Source organism: Chiroxiphia lanceolata, chromosome 2 (genome assembly GCF_009829145.1).
Source record: "Chiroxiphia lanceolata isolate bChiLan1 chromosome 2, bChiLan1.pri, whole genome shotgun sequence".
NCBI classification, from domain to species: Eukaryota; Metazoa; Chordata; class Aves; order Passeriformes; family Pipridae; genus Chiroxiphia; species Chiroxiphia lanceolata.
In genome coordinates this window covers 52,920,101-52,928,924 of record NC_045638.1, presented here as the reverse complement: position 1 = coordinate 52,928,924, position 8,824 = coordinate 52,920,101, and the positions used below count along the sequence as shown (strand labels likewise).

Genomic DNA, 8,824 nt, shown 5'->3' with positions numbered 1-8,824 from the left:
TGATGCTTGCCTCTCCATAATCCTTTGCTTCTGTCCTTTCACTGTCTATGTGTCTTTTGTTTTGCTCCTTCCTAGAAAATCCAGTTATATTTCTCCTGTCAGCTTTCTTCATCTCTGGCTAAATTTCTCATAATGTTTTCATTATCAACAGAGGCAACAACTTTCTGCTCTAGGGTTTGCTTGAAAGTTTATTCAGGTATGTTGTATGATCCAGTAGACTGTATGAAATAGGCTGTCTGGCTTTAAATTACCTCTTTAAAACATTTTTCTTTTTTTTTTTCTTTATTGTTATCATGACTTGACCATGCTGTTTCTGCATGAAATGCCAAAACTCATGTAAGTAGATCAGATGGGGCCTCATGAGTTGTTCTGTACACTTGTGACACTTCTTACCTGTATCAACTTTTACTTGCACATTTAGAGGCATATGTTGCATTCCATTGACTTTGATTGATCCTGGTTGAAGGCGGTACACAAAGACTCCACCTCATTGCCATGATTTGCTGTGGGTGTACAGATCTTTGCATATCTAGAGAGCAACTAAAACTTCGTACCCTCACAGATCCCTTTACTGACATCCTTGTTCTTCCTGTCTTCTTTTGAGTTTTTTATAAGCTACAAGCTCTTCATGAATTCAGAGGAAAAATATGAATTGGTCCTTGAGAGCAAATAATGAATATCAATAGAATATCTGTGGTAAGATCTAGATCATTTGTTCTGTGGTTCAGCAATAAAAAGACATTCCAGCCCGGAACAGAACAGCAGAAGACATCACGAGCAGCAACAATGTGTATAATGCCTCTTTGACTTGGTACGGGCAAGAAACAAATTTGGATCAATACCCACAATTTGGCATCAATATCCCAATTTCTGTCAAGACATCAGCAGTAAGAATCTTACTGTGCGGAGCATTGAAAATATTCTCTCCAAAAGCGCTATTGACAAAAGAGTGGGACATAATAAGAAATTAAATGAAGCTGAATAAATACTTGCATTGAATGTTAGATATCAAGAATGCATTTGCTGAAAACAATAAGCAAAAGGAACAAAAATATATTTCTGCAATGATTTCAGCATGCTTTATGGTCACATCATTAATCTGTGTGCTTTGTGTGCTGCAATGCAAAACATGGAGAAAGGCACCAGGCATCATAACTTTGAAAATGGGAGGGAAGTTTAATACACAACTTGTGTCATTATTAGATTGTCTAATTTTTGCACGGACACTTTGTCTTTGTGGAGGGACAACAAATGACTGGAATTTTCTAAAATTTGTGAGTTCTAGTCCTAGCTGTTTTAAAAAAAGTAAAGGTCAAGGGCTTCTGGGCACCAAGAAAAAGAAATTAAATGAGTTAAGAACAGAGTAGCATCAGAAAATGAATACTTCTCGAACAATATGTGGACTTCAGCTACTCTTTGAGTTTCACAGTTATCCAATAACATATGCTGAGGATGCTGGTTGTTTTGCTTATACAGATGAACTGGATTTTTAAGTGATTTCCTGAGGTACATGTGCTGAGATACTTTTTGTTCCTGTATAAATGCAAATTAAAATGAAGAAAAAAATTCTGCAAAAGCTTGAGCAATTGCAAATTGTAGTCGTTAACTCAACTGCATTCCTTTGTGTTTCCTTGTTCTAAACTTTCTTACAATTATCATTATTTAAATTCCATATTGTGCATTGCTAAGGGGCATCACTTTGCAACACTTGTAAATGTAAATATCAGCTGTTGAATATTTTAAGATACCTTTGAACCTGAAATTTTTCCCATATCACAGTGAAAAACTACAGGTGTGTGAAATGTTATAAGAATGGGAAAAAAGCAGTTATAACAAAGTCGAGTGTATCATCATATCACCATTCTGAGTTTATAATGTATTACTTTTAATGTGCATTTCTAATGTTATGAGTTCTTTACCTTGATTTTTTCTCTGTTTAAAAACCAGAGATACCTCAACAGTGTACAGTCAGATGGTAAAGAGCTGAAGTCTGCATATTTCAGGCCTGATTCATTTGTTGTGTTCCAACACATGCTCCAGGGTCCCAACAAGAGAACTAACCACAACTGACCTTGTGAGAGTAAAAGCATTTAATTTGCAATCCTTTGGCAGGCAGGTGTGAATCTGTGGGGTAGCTATACAAACAATTACTCTACTTCCCAGTTTGGTGGTTTTATTATGATCACTTAGTAAGATTGCCTGAGCCTCTGGTGTCTCCTTTTAATCTTGGATCTTTGGGGCAAAAGCAGATTTTTTTTTTTTTCATGGCAGTGTCTCTGCATTTTTTGTGTTACATTAGTCTATCCCCAGTATGAAGAAGCACACAGTTCCCTAATAATTTTCTCTTCATTTTCTTTTTCTGGAAAATGAAGCACGGTGACTGATGCAGCTCCTTCCTTAGCCTGTGCAAGCTCAACCATCACAGTGGATTTTGAAGCGCTTATTTAAAATGTAATGTTTGTAGAAAAATGTCTTTAAGTAGACGGAGGAAGACACTGGAGATCAGAACAGGATGAACTGCTAAATTAAATACGGCTTCTGGGTTTAGAGAATGTAAATCAAGAGCTTGTTGCAAGAACAATCCCCAAGTCAGCAATTTTGTGCTCGTCTGCATCTCTTATTCACCACCTGTTGCTTCTAAGCCATTTTTAAATTTTTAATAATTATTTAATTGTTCTAATCTTAAACATATTTTTTGAATCCCAAAGTTTATTGTATACTTAATGAGGTGCATGATTCTTTTATTGTCATCATATACATCGATGATGGGATTTATCTCATTCATCTTAGGTATTTACAGTTTAATTGCTTAAGTTTAAACGGATCTGTTTACAGTCCACCGAGAATAATGGAAACCACTGTTAGTAACTTAGACCGATGCTATACATACCCCTAACAACCTCCATGTCTGCTCTTGAGGACTCTCTTAGTAAATGTATTTATCCAGGCCAAGTGATACAAGAGGTTCACTTCCACGAGGTTCACTTTCACATTGCTCATGTGCAGAGTCATGTGAAGCAGCTCATCTTCATCCATGATGTACTTTGTAATAGGTGACCCCTATCCTTGTCCATTACCTCTGCAAAACAAAAACATTATTATTATATTTTTGTTTCATCTATTTCAAAGAGTTTGAAATGTGCAACTTGTGTTGCAGGTTGCTATGATGGTGTGTTTATAACACAAAACTGAGGATACATTTCATACCCTGAGGCCTGATTGGAGGGTGTAAAACAGCATTTGAGAAAGCATTTTGGAGCTGTATACGGTAGAGAAAGGCAAGGCTGGCTCAGTTTTGCCTAGTCTGTCTCTTGGGAATGACTATTGGCACAAACCATCAACAAAACCAAGCCTTTTTAATTTTTGAGGGAACAAAGAAACCAAACCAACTGTCTAGGAGTGAAGTATTGTGATACAGTAAACTGAGACACAGGAATTAACTAAGAAGTTGAGTTATTTGATTGTGTACACGTATTTTAAGAAAACGACTTATAAGTGTCTAAGGTAGTGTGAGGTGAATCCCATTCTCGATTTCTTATCTACTTTCACAGGATGAACAAATATTAACTTCTTTTCATTTAGAATAACCTTTAACAGTAGGAGTACCTACAAAGGGGTTTCAGTGTTGTATTTCTATACTGTTAATTTTGAGGTTTGATTCCACCTTTATCAATGTGATGCACATTTGTGATGCAAATATTCTCATGGGAAATATTACCTAGAAAACCTAGGCCAAATAAGTTAAGGTAGCTTTTCATGGGTTGTAAGGACCAAAATGGTCATCTATGTAAAAAAAAAAAAATTATTGTCTTAAAATATTCTGCCTTTTTCATTCCATTCTCTCCCTTTTAAGCCCAATAGAAAATCTTAGACTTCTTAGGTAGCATTGAAAGTCATAGAACTTGAATGGTTTAGTACTTTAAAACATAATATTGTGTTTAAGTTGTCTGGGTGTTTTTCAAATTTTATCCATGGCCTTTGACCCAGAGATTACACGCAACCCCCTTAACATTAGAAAACGATAATAGTTGCTTTTCTAAAAGCCACGCCAACATTGTTAGGAATTTTTTTTTTACATTTGCATTTAGTCTTTCCTACATTTTGTGCAGGCTTATACAGAGATGTAACCCTGAAAATAAAGATAAAATCCAGAAAACATCTTGACATCTTGAGCTGCTATGCTGTTTCACTGCTATTTGAATAGCCATTATGTAACTTCTGGTGCCCTATTTCTGATAAATTTCTGCTTCATGGGTGCCTTGAGGATATAAATTTATAGTTTTTACTCCAAGAAAATATTTTTCTTTTACTGAGATTGTGATTCCTTTATTTTTCTAAAGATTTCCTCTCAAAAGAGGTAAGTCACATGGCTTGGCACATAAATGCTAACCATATATTCATTGCTATTTCTATATTCATATTTTTCTTTGATTGCAAGCTCCTTGAGATGAATTTCTGCAATCTTATTTAGAAGTAAGCAGTTAGAATGATCCTAGTCAGTTCTCTTAGTCGCAAATGTACCAATTGTAATAATAGTAGATGTTGAAAAATAGATGGTGTATTCAGTGTTTTGAAGCAAAAAAAAACAACCTTGCACAAAGACCTGAGTTTGACCTAGTCTGACCTCATCACAGCTGACCCTGTTTTGAGTGGAAGATTGGACTAAATGACCTTCTGAATTCCCCTGCAACTTGAATTATCTGATGATCTTATGAACCTCAGCTGCTGGATTTCATTGTTGCTTTTCCTCTCCTGGAAACAAAATATCAGAAAAATATAATTTATGCTGTAAATTTTTTTATGCATAGATATGTATAAGAGATATGTATGTATACAAATCCACAAATACTGGCCTCTTCCTATTCTTATAGGTTTTTAAAATGAAGTCATACCCTTTTCAAATTTATTTAGTGTTTCTAGTCCCACAGAAATAAATACCCTGTTTTAGTGAGGGAAACCAAATTAAAGTTCACTAAAAAGGTTATTTTAAGACGCCAATCAATGCATTCATGGGAAACTACTATCCATCCCTTAGCAGAATATTTTTAACCCGTGATTGTTGTTGACACTTTTTAGAGAGGTTCAGTTCTTTTAGGTCATATATTTTTCAGTGGTAACAAAGGCTGCAAGGTGTACTTTCAGTTTAGAGTCACATTCTTACTCTGGCATCAGTGAAAAGATTCAAACTCCCTCTTTTTTTTACAATTCCCTGTTTTTCTGTGTCAAAATTAGATTATATTTTGTGTACATTTTCTTGTAGGATTGAAGAGAACAATTTTATGTTTGAAATATAAAATCAATCTTAATGTTAAAATTGAGCTATATGGGCTTTCTTAATATTTGAGAGCAATCATACTCTCTGAGGAATCTGTGTACGAACTCAGATCTGAAAGAAAATAGTGGTGTTTTTAGAGTATGTGAACACAACCATCTGATTTATAGTTCAATCTGTTAATGCACTCTGTTATTAGGCCACCTGGCAGTTTTATGCATTGTGAATTTAAAGAGGAACTCAATGAAACATAAGCTTTACAGGCTGGAGAAATATTATTGAAATGAAACATGAATGAGAACCATTTAAACAATAAAACAATGTGTGTAGACTATATATTTTTTCATTTTAGTAAATGCACAGCCTAGGTTTTATTTGCTGAAGTTAGATAAGGTTCTGAGAGACTCCAATGATGAAACTTTAAACTGTTTGCTTCTTATAATACTGGTAGTTCTATAGTTTTTGATGCTCATGGCAGTAAAACCAAGCCCACATCTCTCTATTGCATCAGGAAACTGCAATTCAGAGAATGATTTTCACAGTTTTGTTAAGGTAATATTTAATTATTTAATAGGTTTAAGTTATTTCACCAGTAAGATATATACATATATGTCTGTAAAAAAGATTGATAGAGTTTTACCAGTCCATGCTATAAAAGGTCAGGAGCAAAGGCCTTAAAGAAAAAAAAGACCATCTTAATAACCGGAGTTAGTTTTAGCTATGTGTGTATACATATGTACCTATATAAGTAAGGTACATGTACATACATATATTAATTCTCTCTCCCTTTTTGTTTTCATTTTGTATCTTTAAAATTCTTGTTTTCAAGTTCCTATTCAATTCTGATGCCAGAAACTTCCTTTTTCTTTTTAAAATGAAATCTGAGCCCATTCATATGACCTCAGGGCTGGGGTTTTAAGTTTAAGAAGAGTTGGCAGAACTGCAGATATAAGCATTCTATTATTCTGTGTAATAACCCCTCCTCACCTGGCACAGAACCCTGGAGGCACCTAAGTTTTCCTAGGTGCTTATGGGCACGTCTACACTCTGAGCTGTGTTTCAATTAAATGCTTGCTAATTTGCTCAGTACCCACAGCAGACCATTTTCATTGGAGTTAAGAATCAGAATGAAACCTTATCTGTCATTTGTTGATTTCTCAACAACGTTAAAATAAGGAGATATTTTGCATATAGTGGAAACACACATTGAATAAAATGGATAGAGTGTCTTCTAATCTTGCCTGGGTAGTTAAGGCTCTTCTGGATTGCTTTTTGATTTGCTCTGAACTTACAGGGACAGGATTGGAATGATTTGGGAAGTGGTGGAGAAGTTGCTTCTTCTTAGGATTTTAGTAGTTGTGAGCTGGGAAAGCTGGTTTGCACTGTAAAAAGGCATAACAAGAAAGAGATTCAAGGAAGTGATTACAAACGTCTGAGTCAGTTCTTTTCCCATGGCAGTGCAGATAAGCACCTTCCCTTTATTCAAAGCAAGAAGTGAAGTTAAGCATTTTATACAGTAAATCTTGCAAGTATGTTTATTAATATAAATTTCTTAGCACCTGCAAGCTCCAAAAGGCAGACAGTAAAGAGGTGCGATTCAACAGGGGACTAGTGCACTGCTAAAAGAGCTGTGTGTATCTCCCTGCAGCCTTGGCCATGGTATTTAAAGTATATACAAGGCTCTGTAACTAACCCTGAAATACAGAACCTCGAAATCTTGCCTACATAGCAGTTTATTCACATCTGGAAGATCCAAGTTCCTTATTTGAAATCAGAGAGAGGAAGATCTGAATCCAAGTCTTTCACATCTTTGATGAATGCTCTAATCACAAAATAGCAGAATAGTTGAGGTTGGAAGGTTGCTCAGGAGGTCATCTTGTCTAAGACCCCTGATCAAACAGGGACACCTAGAGCCAATTGCCCAGAACTATGTCCAGATGGTTGGATGGAGACTCCATAACCTATTTGGCTAGCCTGTGCCAAGGCTCAGTCCTTTTCTACTTTTACCCAAAAGTAAAAAACATTTCCCAGTGTTCAGATAGAACCTCCTGTGTTTCAGTTTGTGCGCACTACCTCTTCACATGAGGTGCCACTGTGCACCACTGTAAAGAGCCTGGATCTTTCCTCTTTATATTCTCTCTTCAGGCATTTATACACATTGACAAGATTGTCTTCTGAGCCCTCTCTGCTCCCAGCTCTCTAAGTCTTTCCTCATAAATTAGATGTTCCATGTTAGTGGACCTTCATTAGACTGTCCCCAGTATGTCCGTGTTTCTCTTGTACTGAGGAACTCAGAACTGGACACAGCATTCCAGGTATGACCTCACCAGTGCTGAGTAGAGGAGAAGGATCACCTCACTCAACTTGCTGGCAATTCTTTGCCTAATATAGCCCAGGAGGTCATTCACCTTCTTTGCATTAAGAGCATCGTGCTAGTTCATGTGAACTTGGTGTTCACCAAAACCCCCAGATCCTTTTCTGACAAGCTGCTTTCCAGCTGGATGGCTCCCGGTATATACTGATGCATCCCTAGATGCAGAGCTTTGCACTTCTCCTTGTTGAACTGGATGGCAGAATGGCCCTCTGCTTCTCTCAGTTCTGTGTCATCTGAAAGTTTGTTGAGGGTACACTCTGCCCCATCATCCAGATCATTAACGATGATGATGTTGAACAGGATTGGATGCAGTATTGACTACTGGCATACATTGCTAGTTACTGGCCTCCAATTAGACTTTGTGCCCCTGATCACTGCCCTCTAGACTCAGTTCAGTCAGTTTTCAACTCACCTCAGTGCTCATCCAGCCTGTACATCAACAGCTTGTTTATTAGGCTCTTATGGGAGACAGTGTGAAAGGCCTTACTTGAAGTACAGGTGTCACTGAATCCTAAGGTATTAGGCAAAGATGCTACTACTAATTCTCTAAATTTTTCATAAGATGGGGAGAAGTATACAGGAGTTCAATGCTTCTACAAAAGGAAAAATTTTTTGCAGTACCTACAGCACCTCCACTGACTACAGATGGAATATGGGATTATTCAGTGTGATGCAGACAGTAAACAATGAGGAAAAGTTTCACTTTTGTGAGTCCTTAGGTGAGATGGAAATCTTATGGTATTCCATGGTCAGGGAACTAGGGTCAAAGAGTGTCTCTCTCCTCTCACATCTTATTACATCTACTGCATGGAAGCATACTTGCTAACTGGGTTCAGACATGGTGGTTCTAAACTGGTTGTAGACCAGCCATTATATGATAACTGAAAACTTCTACATAAATTTCAGACCCACAATATGAGCTTTAGTTTCAGAATGTGCACATATGAATTTATCTGTCTAAATGTAGGTGTCATTATTTAAGGAATCTGTCTGAATTTATCTTGTAGGCGATGGAGAGATACTGAAAAAGACTTAGAGCTCTCCCAAAATTGACTCAATTCTGTACCAAATCATAAATAACTAGTACCATTCAAAATGACAGGACTTCTCCATCCAGTGTCTGACACTCCAAGAAGGTGTATGTTTTCCATAGGTTCTGTTCCTTACGTAACAGCACG

The 8,824-nt window shown here is 36.7% G+C and overlaps 1 long non-coding RNA gene across 1 annotated transcript in view; it reads right to left on the bottom strand.

Annotated features, from left to right (window-relative positions):
* Positions 1 to 2,708: 2,708 nt before the first annotated feature.
* LOC116783489 overlaps positions 2,709 to 8,824 on the bottom strand; it is a 39,104-nt gene continuing 32,988 nt past the window's right edge. Inside the window, exon 6 of the long non-coding RNA XR_004355712.1 lies at positions 2,709 to 3,079. This is a non-coding gene — a long non-coding RNA (uncharacterized LOC116783489). The remainder of the gene's footprint in view (positions 3,080 to 8,824) is intronic.